The sequence below is a fragment of the Nomascus leucogenys genome, chromosome 24, assembly GCF_006542625.1.
Source record: "Nomascus leucogenys isolate Asia chromosome 24, Asia_NLE_v1, whole genome shotgun sequence".
NCBI classification, from domain to species: domain Eukaryota; kingdom Metazoa; phylum Chordata; class Mammalia; order Primates; family Hylobatidae; genus Nomascus; species Nomascus leucogenys.
In genome coordinates, this window is record NC_044404.1 from 11,514,333 (window position 1) to 11,529,988 (window position 15,656).

Genomic DNA, 15,656 nt, shown 5'->3' on the forward strand with positions numbered 1-15,656 from the left:
AGTGGCTACCATCGTCTTTCCCCAAAGCCTCCTGAGCTAGTGAAGGAGGAACGATTTGCTTTGAAAAGCATCTGGGTGGAACAGGGAACTCACCCACAAAATCCAAGCTGGCCCCATCAGTCACTTGTTAGACAGAGAGTCCCAAGGGCAGAAGGCCAAGCCAAGAGGAATCACGAAGACCAGAGGCCTGGCAATGACCCGGGCCAGGGAGTTTGGAGAGGGAGACGTGGGGCTGGAGGCAGTGCTGGGAGGAGAGGGAGGCCAAGAACCCCATCGGTGGGTCCAGGTTTGTGTCTGCCTCTTCCCAGCCCCATTCCACTGCCCCACCCCTGCCAGCAGGGGAAGTGGCCACGGTGGCCTGGGCAAGAGAGATGTCAATGGGGCCGATGGGAGAAGGGGCTTGTTGACTGCAAACTGTCCATTATGGCTTAGATTATAAGCATATTGCACAGGGCTCTCTGCACGATGCCGGGGAAATCCAATACGCTGAAAGGTTAATGCAATCAATTAGGGTGACAAGGAAGTAAAGTAAAGCCTTCCGAGTAGATGAAAAGGAGAGAGAGGGAGAGGCAGAGAGAGAGAGAAAGTGCACGCCATGGAGTTGTGGGGGTGCTATGGGTGGTGGGAAGGCAAGGAGGAAGAGGAAATAGAGGGATGCAGAGAGGGGGCCTGGAGGGGAAAGAGAGATGGACAAAAGGCCAGGAGCCCTCAAAAAGAGGACAGCAAGAGAGACGGCAGCAGCCCTAGCACGAAAGGAGGCCCAGCAGACTCTGCAGCAGACCTCTGGCTGCGGGCGCAGCTCCCGTCTCCTTGCCACTCCCTGCCAGCCTTTCCTCTTGGGCTTGGAGCCTAATTCTGACCTTGGCCCACAGCAGTAGAACCGGGCCAGGGCGGCCTTGATCCCTGGTCCTGGACAGAGCCAGCACCCACTGTGTAACCTCCAGGGCCTTCTCAGTCAGACTGCAGCCTGGTTCCCACCCACCACCTATAGGCCCAGTCTCAGACCTGGACTCCCCCCTCGGCCTGCTTGCCCCTCAGCAGCTCCCGATAAAGCAGCCTTCACAGCTTCTCCCAGGCACCCCAGCTCCTCCTTGCCACAAGCCTGGGAAGCAGACAGTAGTTTACAAATAGAGAAACTGGCGTTCAGAGGTTATGCTGCTTCCCAGGACCCTGACACAGAAATAGAAGACCCAGGGCTGCCAGTCCACGACCTGTGGGGCTTTTTTTTCCAAGGTGCTCCCCGGAATCAGGAGCCCACCCTTCTCCATAGGGTCAGACTCCGAGGCCCCCAGGGCAGAGGGTAGGGAGCTCTGTGGAATCTGCCCAGGGATGGCTGTAGCCTCTGGAGCGCAGGCAGGTGGGAACTCGAGCACTTACTACCTGGTGGGTACCGGGCAAGCCACCTTCAGCCACAACAATTCACTCACTTGTCTCAACAACCCTGCAAAGTAGATATTCTCCCCTTACAAAAGAGGAAGCTGTGAGGGCCGGGCGCGGTGGCTCATGCCTGTAATCCCAGCACTTTGGGAGGCCGAGGAGGGCAGATCACGACATCCGAAGTTTGAGACCAGCCTGGCCAATATGGTGAAACCCCGTCTCTACTAAAAATATAAAAAATTAGCTGGGTGTGGTGGTGCGTGCCTGTAGTCCCAGCTATTTGGGAGGCTGAGGCAGGAGAATTGCTTGAATCTGGGAGGCAGAGGTTGCAGTGAGCTGAGATCGCGCCACTGCACCCCAGCCTGGGCAACAGAGCGAGACTCCATCTCAAAAAACAAAAAAAAAGGAAGCTGTGGATCTGAGGTGAGAGAACTTGCTAAAGACTACAGGGCTCCCGGGATGCCAGCGGGTGCAAGAGCTCCGAGGAAGCAGGGGCTGCAGAAGAGAGGAAGAGCTGAGACTTTGAGGCAGGGACTGAGCAGAGAAAGAGGTCCTAAGGAGAGCAGTGGGAGGGAGCCCCCCGAACAGACCAGGACTGCAAACAGCCCTGAAACCCCAGCGCAGGGCTCCCAGACAAATGCGCCCAGACCGTCAGAGCAGTCCCGATGAAGACACGTGCACAGGGCAGGATGATGGCTGTAACAGCTTCAGGACTGGACTTAGGGCCAGGGAACTGTACACTTCAGCATGGCCACAATGGTAAATTTCCTGTTATGTACATTTTACCACTAAAAAGAGAGAGAGAAAGTGCAGGAGCTAGAACCTCTGGAGCAGGGGCTGGAACACTTTTTCCCTAAAGGGCCAGAGAGAAAATTATTAACCTTTTAGGCTTTGTGGGCCAAACAGTCTCTGTTGTAGCCATTCAACTCTCTCTGCAAGTATAGAGTGAAAGCAGCCATAGATAATACCTGAACAAATAGGCATGGCTGTGTTCCAATAAAACTTTATTTATAAAAGCAGACTGTGGGTCAAAGGTGGCCCATCTGCCAAGCCCTGCTCCAGAGAATGGAAGCACTTGGGGCCGAATTTCAGGACACGGAATGGCTGGCTTCACCCTGCTTCACCCTGCTGCCTGGGGACGGATGCATCTATCCTGTCAGGACCTCATGGGTGGAGGTTTCTAGAGGAAGCAAGGTTCTCATGATCAGAGGGTAGAGCAAAGGAAGGGACAGAGGACAAGGTGCGGCGTGGGAAGCCAATATCCAGGAACTGGTCCCAGCTTGGGGCATCCTGAGGAGCCTACCACGGCACTCAGATCCTCATGGACCATGTGAAGGCATGGAGGCTCGCAGCTCTGAAGATTCTAGAATTCTCAACTCCATGAGACAGGGATGAGGCCATGGTTAAGAGGAGGACGGGAGTGGCCAGAAGGGAGCAAGAAGGGGCACCAGGGAGAGAAAGGCCGAGAGGACCGGGGACGGAGCTGTAACCAGGGTGGTGCTGGCGGCAAAGGGAGGAATCCACGGGCCCCAGTGAGAGCGCAGGGCGCGGGTCGGGCCTGCCCTACACCGGGCCGCCTCTGATCACGTTTTCAGGGCCACTGCCCGCCAGCGCAGACAATGCTGGGGGGAGCCTTTGAAGTCCGAAAGGGATGCCGCGGTGGGAGCCGGGGAATCTCCTCCCTTCTCCGTCCTCCTGGGGGGAAGGGGGCCGGTAGGACAAAACCCAGAGCCGGTCGGTCGCAGCCGGGGCCCGAAACGCGAGAGACAAAGGGAAAACAAACAGGTTTGGAGCCAGGCGCACGGTGCCTTGTCTGTCCCCCGCCCCGCCAAGCGGGGATGATGGATGGCTGCAGCCAGCCAGCTCGCCCGCCGGGCAGGCCCCGCTATTTACATAACACTGGCGTTCCACCGGTCACCTCTGACACAGCACTGCCTGGGGCCCGAGGCCCGGTGGCCCCGCGGTTTCTCGCGCCACCACCCGGGGGACTGACACAGCCCGTGAAGGCTGGGCCAGGCTGGGGCAGCCCCGTGTGCTTGGACTTCGGGGAGGCCCCGTGCCTGAGGAAAGGCAGGACATGGCAGCCTGTCCTGGCCTCGGCCGTGGCCTTCTCCCTGCCAGCCTCTTAGGGAGGATGGAGGAAGCCACTAGGGGTGGCATAGCCTCCGAGGAGCGAAGGCAGGACTGGGGTTCCGGGGCCTTCGAGTCCATGCGGTTATTGAGGCAAAGCTTGGGCAGCCCGTCCAGGCATAGCCGGCCACTGCCACGGAGGCAATAGCGCCGTGAGAGCGGGCACCGCAGGCTGGGTAACCTGAGCCCAGCCACCACAGGTGCCCCACTGCCCCACGCTGCTCTGCGCACGTTCCTTCCCCAAAGTCTGCAATCCATATGTTCCCAGACCATTTCCAGCCTAAAAGCCAAACCGAGGGGATGCTACTGGCGAGAGGGCATCTTTTCCCATCAGGGCGGAGTGGGCGGGGTGGCTGCAGTTCCCCATCTCCACTTTCTCATCTCTCCCTGGGTGCTCAGCGGGACTGAACCCAGCCCAGGGTGACGCGTGCATTAGGTGAGTGGTCACCAGTGGGGGACAGGACGTGAGGCTCAGGGAGCGGCTCAGGCCTTACCTCGTAGCGGGTCCCAGAGCCTCCTCGGATGTAGCTGGGGGTGTCACTTCATCCTGGAGAGGCAGAGAGAGGAGCCCTGTTAGCGTTTCCAAGACCATGACTCCCCAGTGCATGCCCTCCATCCCTCCTGAGTACCCAAGGGTTCCCTTCCCCACATGGGCTGAGGGGCTGATGCTCCAGGGCCAGCCAAGAGGGCCAGAAACTCAGGCATGCTGGGTGGGCTCTGACTTGGTTCATTCAGGCATATGCCAGACACAGTTTGCAAAAAAGTCAGAAAGCGGTAGGAACTGACTGCAGGGGCAATGTGGTCCTCAGGAACCCCTAGCCAGGCAGAGAAGAGTCAGCCGTGCTGTGCACACTGCTCCGTGGAGGAGGCTGGGAGTGGGGGTGCTGGTAAAGTGGCCTGCACGCTCCCATGGAGCTGCAGCGGCCTAGCAGGGATGCCTGGGGACAATGACAGAATACAACAGCAACTGCTCCTTCACTCTCTTCCCCCGGGCCCCTGAACATAAAAATGACAGATGCCAAACCGTTCGCTCTAGCAAGTTGGTGACAGAGGGGCAAGGGCAGGCCAGGGGCCAAGGCACCAGGAAGCCTCCACGCCCCAGGATCAGGCTGCCGACAGCGCCTTCCACCCCGGGGTCCTACACATGAGTCATTACAGCCCATGTCCAGAGACCATGCAGGGAGAGGGACGATGGTCAGACAACGTGGAGGCTTTAACCAACACATGGCCCAGCCCAGTGTGCCAGGCTGGGGCCCTCCTGCCCAGAGAATGAGTTTGGGGAGCCAGGTTCAAAGGGGCAGCCTGTGTGTACATGGAGGGAAAACGCAGGGAGCCCCCCCACCAGCCTGCTGACTGGGCCCCCCAACCCTTGCTCCAGCCAGGCCCTGCCCCTGCAGGCCTCGGAACTCTACCCAGGCTTGGGGAGGGCTGTCTGTTACGTTTTCTTCTCCCCTCTCCCTCATTTGTGGCTTATCAATGATGCAAGAGGAATAACACCAATTTCCTTAGGCTGTGTAATCCCCAAATCAGATTGGGGGGATTGCGGGAGATGAGGTGACCTTGTTCAGGGCTCCCGGAATGCCACCCAGTCCCACCGCCCGCTCTCCGGTTCCCAGGACATATTTAGACAGATAATACTAATTGTACTTGACACATCCTCTTAAGGAGGGCTCGGCTCTCCACCAGCTTTTGCCGCTTGTGCTGGGCTGCCTGGGCAGAGGGTGCCCACTGGGGCGGAGCCTACCCTGCCAGATACAGGGCTCTGGGAGGGCTGAGGGCCGGGTGGGCATCGAGCGGTTAGGAAGTGCTACCCCACGAGCCTCAGATGCCCATCTCATCCAGATGATGAGAGGCGGGGGGTCTGCAGGGAGCTGGGCGGACCCCTGAGACAGGGCGGTAGAGAGGATAGGGAGCTGTGCAAAGTGGGAATAAGGAAAAGAGAAGGAGCTGGCCAGGAGAGGAGAGGACGGAGGAGGAGGCCAGCAGGGAGGGTCACAGGGTCTGGGGATGGAGACCCCCAGGCCTCCACTGCAAGGCACCAGGTGGGCTCAGCCATCAGAGCTCGAGTCCTGGCTGGTCGGCCCAGGGCCCTGGCTGGGGTGTCATCCTCACCGTCCCGTCTGTCCCACACACTCCTGTCTGAGATCTCTCAAGGCGCCCTGGCCAGCCTCCTGTGGACCCCCAAAGCCCCCCAACTCCACAACTCCGGTATCTCCCTTCCACCACCTTTCTCTCCCCTCCCATCCTCCCTGGCAACTGTGCATTTATTAATTCATGAGGCACTAATTAGTTCTTTGTTTAATTTTGTGTTAAACAGACTGACCGGAATGATAACGACTTGCAGCGCGGTGTTGCCGTCCCCAACCACCCCTGTTTTCTGACAACAAGGGAGCGCGGGAGACCGGAGCGCTGAACCCAAATCCCTCAGCAGTTGCACTTCATTAAGTCAAAATGTGACAAGAAGCTTAGAGAGCAACTTGCAGATCTGATCACACAGAACAATCAGGGAGGAAACTTTCCAGGAGTTGGTCGGGGGTGGAGGAGGGAGGCGAGGGCCAGAGATGTGTACGTACAGGGACCAGGACGCGCATGGGGTCCTGTACCCCACCTGCCCAGGGGAGGGGTCCCGGCTGATGGGAGCAGGGAAGCTGTCCCTAGGTGGGATCTGGGACCCTGGGATACTGGGACCCCAGTGGGGGCCTAAGAAGTAGCCGAGAGTTCATCTTGGTCTCTTCTTCCTTCTCTGGACATCTTTTCTTGTCTCTCTGCCTCTCACTGTCCCTGATGTCTGCTTTGTGAGTGGCCCATGTGAGTGAGTGGTCAGCACATCTGGGACCTGGTAGCTGACGTAGTTAAGGAAGGATTCTCCAAGGCCAGGGGAGAGGCACAGTACTGGGAAAACCCAGAGGACAGCAGGGGCCCTACACTCAGTGAGGCTGAAGTAAAGTGAACCCTTCCAGGCTAAGAAAGAAAAGCCATGTGCTCAGAGATCATGGCAGAAAGTGCCTAAGAAATGCCAACACACCTATTCTCTGCCAGCCGTCTGTCCATCCATCCATCCATCTATCCATCCATCCATCCATCCATCCATCCATCCATCCATCTATCCATCCATCCATCTATCCATCCATCCATCCATCCATCCATCCATCCATCCATCCATCCATCCATGCATCCAATGTTCCTAATCCTAAGTACTCTGGCCAAAAAACTGAGGACCCAAAGGTTCAGAGTTCTGTCCAGAGGTAGATGGCAAATCAGAAACAGAACTGGGTCCTGGAGCTTCCAGGCTGTGGGGCTGATGGCTGGTTGATAGCTGGTTGGTGGCTGAGCTAAAAGTGACAACAGCCTTCTGACCTCCTTCCTCCTGTCCATGTGAAAAAGCAGGATCTTGGCCCCAGAGGCATCCTGCTGCCCATCCCACCATCCCATTGCACAAGTGAGGATGAGTGATACCAAAAGCAAACCCTGCCCCAAACTAAGGATAGTGGCCCTACCCACCTTTTACCCACCCTTAATCTCTGAAGACACCAGCAATGTCTTGGGTAAGAAGAAGAGCACAGAAGGGATGTGAGGAGGAGGAGAAGAAAAACAAAAGTACAGAGAAAAGTTGGCAAACGTGAGCCCTTATGTGTGCAAAGAGCCTGGTGCCTTCTTCCTATTGGCTGCTGCACCTGCCCAGGTGAGGCCCGGCATTCCCTCCATCTCATCCCTGGGGCTGCTGTGAGAGTGAGCCTGGAGGCAGCCTCATCCAGCCCTTCTCCTGGCCGGTTCTGAAGCACAGTGGTCTCTCACCGAGCCCGGCAGCCCTGGGCTGGCTTCTGTTAATTTGCTCTCAGGCTGCCTAAGCAAACCAATTAAAACTAATCATTAATTATAAAAGAGAGTGAGAAGAGGAGGAGAGGAGAGGGTGAAAGACTGAGAGGGGAAGGAGGAAGAGGGAAGGTGAGCTGGAGAGGGAAGACCTGGGGGCTTGCAGGGGGCTCGGAGTGGGGCCTGGTGGGCTGGGCGCTGGGAGGACCAGAGGCTCCTCCGGCACAAGGGGTGCCAGGGTCGGGGTAGGGCAGGAAGGAAGCAAGGGATGGAGGACAGGGGGCGGCCATGGGTGAGGAATGGAGGGAATGCCAGGAGAGATGGGACGGGGGAGAGTGACGGGCGGAGAAGTGGCAGGGACCAGCGTACCAGGACCTGAAGGGGCCTCCTCCATCTGCAGTTCCCTCTTGCTGGAGCCGCTGCTGGTCCAGGACTTGGCTTTGGAGCCTCTCATCCACAGCTGCCCAGCTCCATATTTATGAGGCACCGGCCCAGGGTCCTCGGCCAGCACTCCTACCTGCTCCCCAGGCCTCCCGGGGCCATGGGGGCTTGGGGCAGCTGTCGGGCTGCCCATCCGCCCCCCCACTCCACTGCGTCTCCTTCCCCCTGCCCCCAGCCCCATCCTCATGCACAGCCTCTCCCTGGCCAGCCCTTTCACAGGGGCTGGGGCCATGTCAGCCCGGCAGTGTGAGGAGGGGGGCGGCATAGACAACAGGGGCAGCGTCATGGAAACGGGCACTTTCCCGGAGAAATATTCTGTTTGGCCTCCTTCCTGCATTGAGGAGCTGTCAGGAGCCTGAGTGAGAGTCACACTACCCCGGGACCAGGCGTGACAAAACCTATTTTCTGCCTCAAATTTGATTGATTAAAAAACTTTTTAGGAAAACCATGTTAAAAGAGCGAAAAAGAAAGAGAGAGCGGGAGAGGGGGAGAGAGAGAGGGAGAGAGAGAGAAAGAGAGGAGAAAAGAAAGAGCGAATGAAAGTGCTGCCCGGAGGACGGCTGGGGAGAGAAAGGCCCCAGGCAGGGGCTGAGCAGTGCCCCGGGCAATGCCACAGGGGGATGCGCGCCAGGGGGATCCCACGGCATAACCAGGCAAAACGGAAAGGTCAGAGGAAGCCCGGAACTTTTACACAGTGGTTAGCAGGACAATGAGGGGGCCGACGGCCCGCACAGGCCAGCAGGTGCTGGATCGAGACAGAGGCCTCGGGAAAGGAGCCTGGGCTGCGGAGGCAGGGAGGGGCGGTGGGGGTGGCTGTCCAGCCCCCCGAGTTGGAGCAGGCCTCCGGATTGGCTCTGGGCTCTTTCCAGGCACAGTCTTGGTTGGAATTGGGCCAGAATCCTGAAAAATCTACATAGGGTCAAGAGGAAGGGTCCTCATCCTTTGGGGACAGGAAATGGGTTTTCCCACCTTGTTCTCCCAAGACCTGGCTTAAGAAGTGTTTTTAATCATAGTATTTTTTAAAAAGCAGGAGACCTCAACTTGTACCTCCACCCTGAGGCTGGCTCAGCACCAGCTTCGAGCCTGCCTTCGCCTGTCTTGGACCTTACCCAGTCAGGCCCTCAAGTCCTTCGTGGGATGTTGCCCTATGTGGTCCCCATGCCTGGCCAGGGACTTCAATGGTGAATTTGAGGCCCTGCCTGACTCTCCAGGAGACTCTCCAGAGGCTCCAGGAGAAAAGCTGGCCTCCCCACCCCTCCTGAGACTCCCTTAGGAGGAAGCAACACCTCCATTTCCCAGTGGCCCTTCCCGATCTTCTTGGGCAAGACCCCTAGTCTCCCCAGGAGGAAGGGTCCGAGTCGGTGGCCTAGTTTGCTCTCTTTTTCTCTAAGGGCCTTGAAGGTGAAGATGAGGAGTGGTTCTGGCCAAGGAGTCAGCAAGAAGATTTTCCCACGTGCTGGGAGGGTGCTTAGTGGTGCCCACTCCAGTCTCTGCCAGCTCAGGACTCAGTGCAGTAGGCAGTGCCTCCTCTCAACAGACAGGCAGGTTGCCAACAGATGCACAGAAAGACAACACCTGCTGCAGGCCTTCCCCAGCCCCTGTGCCAGGTCAAGTGACCCTAGATCTCTCTTGTCCCTGCTCCACAGCGAGATCATCAGGCACTCACTGAGCACATACTGTGTGCATGATGCTGTGCCAGGCACAAGGAAGAGAAAACAAGACAGCTTACAAAAGGCCGGGGGCGGTAGCTCACGTAATCCCAGCACTTTGTTAGGCCAAGGCGGGTGGATCACCTGAGGTCAGGAGTTTGAAACCAGCCTGGCCAATATGGTGAAACCCTGTCTCTACTAAAAATACAAATATCAGCTGGGCACGGTGGTACGCGCCTGTAATCCCAGCTACTCGGGAGGCTGAGGCACGAGAATCACTTGAACCTGGGAGGCGGAGGTTGCAGTGAGCTGAGATCGTGCAACTACCCTCCAGCCTGGGCGACAGAGCGAGACTCCGTCTTGGGGAAAAAAAAAAAAAAAAAAAAGACAGCATACAAAAGCCGAGTTGGTGAGAATTGAGTTTGAATCCTGCCTCTGCTACCTCCTGCCATGCAATTGGGTACGCAGGCTGCTTAACCTCTCCAGGCCCCAGCTTCTTCCATTGAAAAGTGGGGGCCTATGAGTACCTAGCTCAAAGGAAGTTCATTCCGTATTTCTTGAGCACCTACTGTATGCTATTAGATCCTTGTCCTAGACCTAGAGAACATTGGCAAACCAAAGACTCAACCCTCAGGGAGCTTCCATTCCTGTGCTGTTGAGGACTCGTGGAAATAATGGTTAGCACAGTAGGTGGCACATAGTAAGTGCTCAATAAATATGACCTCTTATTAGTTTCCAGGGTCCCTGCCTTTAAGAAGCTAGGAGAGATGGTGCAATTCCATTCCCAGGCGTATACCAGAAAAAATGGAAAACAGGTATTCAAAAAAAAAAACAACAACAAAAAAACAAAAACCTTGTGCATGAATGTTCATAGCAGCACTATTCACAGTAGTCAGATGGTAGATACAATTCGAGTGTCCACGGACTGAGAAGTGGACATACAACATGGAGCCTGCCCATACTATGGAATATTATTCAGCTATAAAAAAGGAGTGAAGTTCTGATATGGGCTACAATGTGGATGCACCTGGAAATGTTGATCGAGAAAGGAGCCAGACAGACACAATAGGCCATAGGTTGTATGATTCCATTAATATGAAATATCCAGAACAGGCAAATCCATAGAGAGAGAAAGCAGTGGTTGCCAGGGGCTGGGGGAAGGGGACAGTGGGGAGGGACTGCTAAGGGGTTCAGGGTTTCTGTCTGGAGTGATGAAAAAGTTCTGGAACTAGCTTAATAGTTGTGCAACTCTGCAAATGTACTTGATGCCACTGATTTGTATACTTTAAAGTGGTTACAGGCCGGGTGTGGTGGTTCATGCCTGTAATCCCAGCACTTTGGGAGGCCAAGGCAGGCAGATCACTTGAGGGCAGGAGTTGGAGACCAGTCTGGCCAACATGATGAAACCCTGTCTCTACTAAAAATAAAAAAAATTAGCCGGGCATGGTGGCGGGCGCCTGTAATCCCAGCTACTCGGGAGACTGAGGCAGGGAGAATCGCTTGAACCCAGGAGGTGGAAGTTGCAGTGAGCCTCAATCACATCATTGCACTCCAGCCTGGAAGACAAGAGTGAGACTCTGTCTCAAATAAATACATAAATAAAATAAAATAAAATAAAATAGTTACAATGGTAAATTTTACGGTGTATGCATTTTACCACCATAAAGTAAAATAAAATGATATTGCTTTTTTAAAAAAGCAACTGCTAGGGAGAGAAGGAATTTGTCCCCATGTGGCAGCTCAGGGCAGGTGCTGGGGAAGCCAAGCCAGAGGGGTGGGTAGGTGAGACACGGTGACTTCAAATGGGCCCTCTTTCCCCCTCTGCTTGAGAATCCACCATCCGAGGGGGGCTCCCAGGCCTCCACAAGATGTGCCGTGTGATCACTGAGGGAGAGGACGAGGTGGAAAGGCTAGGATGGTTGCAGTGAAGGGACCACCCCTTAGGATCCCTCGCTCAAGTGCCTGTGATTCCGCACCCCCGCGGGCTGCCGTTCCCGGCACACACAGAGCGCTTCTTCTCCTGTGCGGATCCCAATACACACGGCCCAGCCAATCTATCTCTCCACCATGCTCCCCAGATAACTTTTGCTGCCGCTCAGCATCTTAGTGCAACAAGCGCCCCTCTGGATCGGTCTGAGTCTATGATTTCCCCACCCACAGGGCTCCAGGGCTTCCCAAGGTCGAGGAGCCCCACCTCGAAGGGAAAGCCTGGAATAACCAGGGAGCCAGGCTCGTGGGGCAGCCCCCCCAAGCTCCTGCCCCCGCCCTCCTGCCTGTTCCAGAATGCATGTACACACATAAACCCCTGCCTTGGCCCAGGAACTGTCAGGAGATCAACAAACAAAAGCTGCTTCTTGACAGGGAGTCATTTATATTTTAGCTTCGTTCCATTATCCTAACGAATCCTTCATCAGCAGATGCAATATTAACAGCAGAAAATCAGCTCATTACATCCAGGGGGATTTCATCAAGACGGCAATCACGTGCCACTCCCAAGCCTTCAAGAGGCCAGTGGGGCTGTTATTTATTTATTTTGTTACTTATTTATTTAATTTTTTGGGTTCTTTCCACATAATTGCACTGCATCTCAAATCTTTAATAAATAATTTGTAGGTCCTGAACTGCAGACAGCTTTGCTCTCTGCCATGAGAGCCTACATTAGCCAAAATATTTACCACTATTTAAGAGTCATTAGAGTCAGGAGGGATGTGGGGAGGGGTACCCTGTTCTTCCGGAAACAGCCTGGTTTGGGGCTGTGGTGCTTGGCCTTCACTGTAGTCCTCTAACCCCCTCTCTGGTTCTAAGGCCAGCCATCCTGGACTGGAGGCTCCCAGAAGGCAGGCCTCCATCTGTTTCCCTCAGCTCTCTTCGTTTGGGTGAGGATTTCCTGGGAGCTCTTACAGAGGGACAAGGCCATCTCTAAGTCCCCTGCTGGGCTTCTCTAGGCTTGATGAGGACAGGTGGCTGATGGAAAGGACACACGTGGTGTGGGGACAGCCACCTCTCACATGCTTGAGCCAGAGAGCCCTGCCGGGTTGGCATTGCTGGCCGGTTCTGCGCCAGGGAACTCTGCAAGGGGAACCTTCTCTGTCTTCCAGCAGGCCCTGGCTCAGGAACTCCACCACCGTCTGACCCATCCCTCTTGGCTTTCCAAGGTTACGCCTTCAACTTCAAAGGAAAGGAAAATTCCGTAGGTCCAGAGGCAGACTGTCCCATTTTACAGATAAGAAAATGAAGGTTAAGAAACAAGCTCTTGCCGGGCATGGTGGCTCACGCCTGTAATCCCAGCATTTTGGGAGGCTGAGGCAGGTGGATCACCTGAGGTCACGAGTTCGAGACCAGCCTGGCCAACATGGTGAAACCCCGTCTCTATGAAAAATACAAAAATTAGCCAGTGCAGTGGCGCGCACCTGTAGTCCCGCTACTCAGGAGGCTGAGGCAGGAGAATCGCTTGAACCCGGGAGGTGGAGGTTGCAGTGAGCCGAGATCATGCCACTGCACTCCAGCCTGGGCAACAGAACAAGACTCCATCTCAAAAAAAAAAAAAAAAAAAAGAAAGAGGCTGGGTGCGGTGGCTCACGCCTGTAATCCCAGCACTTTGGGAGGCCGAGGCGGGTGGATCACGAGGTCAGGAGATCAAGACCATCCTGGCTAACACGGTGAAACCCCGACTCTACTAAAAAACACAAAAAATTAGCCGGGTGAGGTGGCGGGCACCTATAGTCCCAGCTACGCGGGAGGCTGAGGCAGGAGAATGGCCTGAACCCCGGGGGGCTGAGCCTGCAATGAGCCGAGATCGCGCCACTGCACTCTGGCCTGGGAGAAAGAGCAAGACTCCATCTCAAAAAAAGAAAAGAAAGAAAGAAACTTAAGCTCCCTGCCCGAGGCAGCACAGCTAGGATGAGGCACTGAACTGGAACTCAGACTCGGCAGTGGCTCTGCTGAGCCTCCATGCCTTCCACTAGGCCAGAGCCTTCCAACGACCGGCCCTCCCAGTGCTCCTGGCTCCGGCCCATGAGGCTGGAGTGGCCACTGGTGCTGACGGGCACCCCCCGCCACCACCACTGGGCTGGCCATGCTTTCACAGGTTTTTCCCAGCGGGGGCTGGATTTCTGCCCAGCCAGGAATGTGCTCCCAGGATGTCAATTCTAATCTCCCCAGCGCTGTGACAGAATTAAGCTCCAGTTTGTCCGACAACATCCCAAAGTTTCAGAAATCCAGGGCAGACTCTCTAATCAGGCTGCAGGACAAAGGTCTGGCCTGACCCTGTCACTTCCATTTATTCCTCCTGTCTGTCTCCGGGCCTCGGCCTTTCTGCAGTTTCCTCCACCCTCTGCCCCTTCCCTGGCCAGCCCAGCCCCCACCCTCTCCTCGGAGCTGCCTTGTCTCTGCCCAGCCCAGCATTGGCCCTCCCCAAGCAGCCATGCCAGTCCTGTTGCTCCAGCATCTAAAGCCGAGGAATTCCTACGAGACCCACCTGCCGCCACTCAGCCGCGGGCCTAACCTTGGTCCAGGTTCCCTTCCGTTAGCTGACTTTGGGGAGCACGCGGGCTCCACCTCTCCTTGGCTCCAGGGACTAGGTGTCCAGTTCAGAGTTACTCTCCGAGCCAGCCCACCCCGGCCTCCGGTTGGCCCAACTCTGGGCTCTGCATAACTGCCCCAGAAGCATCCTCTGGCCTCAGCAACCTTCATCCTGTTTGAGGGGTTGGCTCGTGGGCCTTGGCAAGCTTTGGCCTCTCGGCCGTGTTTGGGGACAACTATGTGGGCAGAAACCTCTCTTCCTCAACCAACTCTGTGAGTCACCTCTTGGTGACTGTCTACGATGGTAGAAGCAGCCTTGTACCTGGGCTAGGCAGGGTCTGCGGTGAGAACCCCAAGCCCTTGGCTCTGTTGGATCGTGCCATTAGGATGGGGCAAGGAGCCTGGGAGCAGCCGGGCAGAGAGAGGCAGCAGAGATGCCTCCTCCACTCCCCACAGCACCCAATCCTCTCCCCACAGCACCCAATCCACACCCCACAGCACCCAATCCGCCCCCACAGCACCCAATCCACACCCCACAGCACCCAATCCACTCTCCACAGCACCCAATCCACACCCCACAGCATCCAATCCACTCCTCACAGCACCCAATCCGCACCCCACAGCACCCAATCCGCCCCCACAGCACCCAATCCACACCCCACAGCACCCAATCCGCCCCCCACAGCACCCAATCCGCCCCCCACAGCACCCAATCCACACCCCACAGCATCCAATCCACACCCCACAGCATCCAATCCGCTTCCCACAGCACCCAAGCCACACCCCACATCACCCCATCCACTCTCCACAGCACCCAATCCACACCCCACATCACCCCATCCACTCTCCACAGCACCCAATCCACACCCCACAGCATCCAATCCGCTCCCCACAGCACCCAGTCCACACCCCACAGCATCCAATCCGCCCCCACAGCACCCAATCCGCCCCCCACAGCACCCAATCTGCACCCCACAGCACCCAATCCGCCCCCCACAGCACCCAATCCGCACCCCACAGCACCCAATCTGCTCCCCACAGCACCCAATCCGCACCCCACAGCACCCAATCTGCTCCCCATCCACATGGCTCTCGGGTAGACAGGGAGTGCTGATACCTGCCTCCATTTCCAGATGAAGTCACATGCACAAGCCGGCTAGAAGAGGCACAGGCAGAGAGGCATGGATGGGGACCCCGGCTTAAATCTGGCTTGCTCACATCAAAAGATTCATGGGGAGCCGTGGGCAGAGGGAGACGTATGGACCATCCAGGGGGATACTGAGGGTGGCTGCACTTGAGCCCCTGTGCTGAGCGTAAAGCCAGACCCAAGGGAAGGGGCTCCCCAAGCAAAGACAGGAGAATGAATCCCCCGGTGCAGAGAGTAAGAAGAGGAAGAACAGGCGGAAGCGGCACTCTGCTGTTCTGCTGACCCTCTAGACAGCACAATAAATCTAGACTGGCCAGGATGGAGGGGCTCCCCAAGAGCTGCCCAGTGGCAGGTAGCACAGAAAGTCCCGGAATGCCACTAGTAGGCAGGGCCAGGCCACCACCCTCGGCTGAGACCCGGCCCTGAGCATGGAGTCAGTCCAGTCTTCCAGAGGCTTTCTCAAGCCTTCCCCTCCCCAGCTTCCTTAGCCACATTGTACGGAGAGGGGGTCCCTTTCTTGGAGTTGCAATGACAGGCGGCTCTCTCTCCCTGGCAGTCTCTTTTATGTTCAGTCAAAC

The 15,656-nt window shown here is 56.4% G+C and overlaps 1 protein-coding gene across 1 annotated transcript in view; it reads right to left on the minus strand.

Annotated features, from left to right (window-relative positions):
- Positions 1 to 15,656, minus strand: part of CASZ1 (castor zinc finger 1) — a 160,824-nt gene that overhangs the window by 65,835 nt on the left and 79,333 nt on the right. Inside the window, exon 3 of the mRNA XM_030805723.1 lies at positions 4,002 to 4,054. The gene's annotated coding sequence lies outside the window, so the exon portion shown is untranslated. The remainder of the gene's footprint in view (positions 1 to 4,001; positions 4,055 to 15,656) is intronic.